At 32.2% G+C, this 852-nt stretch overlaps 1 protein-coding gene across 4 annotated transcripts in view; it reads left to right on the forward strand.

The window, feature by feature from the left end:
- Trak2 (trafficking kinesin protein 2) overlaps positions 1 to 852 on the forward strand; it is a 72,956-nt gene that overhangs the window by 38,445 nt on the left and 33,659 nt on the right. The gene's annotated exons all lie outside the window — the stretch shown is intronic.

Below are 852 nucleotides of genomic sequence, written 5' to 3' on the forward strand. Positions count from 1 at the left end.
ACACATCATAGCAGTTTCTCAAAGGCAAAAAAAGGTGGTGTGCTTTTCTAAAAAATCTGCAAGTTCTTTTGATATCATAAGAGTTGCCCCAATACTTAGAAGACTCACTACTGATAAGTCACAGAGTTTTGATGTAGCCTTTATTTGGATCAATGCAACACTTTCAGGAGACAGAAAATAAAAAAGACAGCTCTACATGTGCAATAAGAAGAGGATCATAACAAAGTTAATTTAAAATACAGGACAGTTTTAAGTAATCCTAGAAATAAATTTCACACTCCTTGGGAGTCAATTCATTTACAATAAATAAATAAAATATGTGCAGAAAGAAAAAAAAATAATGAATAATTTGTTTTTATAAAAGAGCTAATGTTTAGACAGTGTCTCCCCATTGAACCAGGCATCATACCAAAATATAAGTATTTTTTGTGATTTATCACTTAGTTCACACTACCACCTTGGAGATTAAATACAAGATGCTATCACGGTCCCCATTTTACAGATGAAGAAACTGAGGCTTAGGGCTCAGTTATCCTATTCAGTATCACATTGTGGAATGTGCAGAGCTAAGACTCAAGCAGAAATCTGTGACTTTGCAGGTCCTTCTAACATACTGTCTATATTATATGAAGGATAGGGAGGAATTTCAGGAGGAAACTCCTTTTTCTCTCCTTTTTCATATTTTATTCTTTTTATATATTTAAAGCTTTAAATTTACCCTATCTTCAAAGTAAAAATGATAAAATGCTACTCCAATGCCTAGAATGTATTTTTTTCCATTTCTAGTACTGTGAAAATATACTAAGATTTAATATTTCCAGATTTTAGAGTCCTCCCACAAAGTCACAGATT

This window comes from Nannospalax galili, unplaced genomic scaffold (genome assembly GCF_000622305.1).
Source record: "Nannospalax galili isolate Female #2095 unplaced genomic scaffold, S.galili_v1.0 scaffold1199, whole genome shotgun sequence".
Lineage (NCBI taxonomy): Eukaryota > Metazoa > Chordata > Mammalia > Rodentia > Spalacidae > Nannospalax > Nannospalax galili.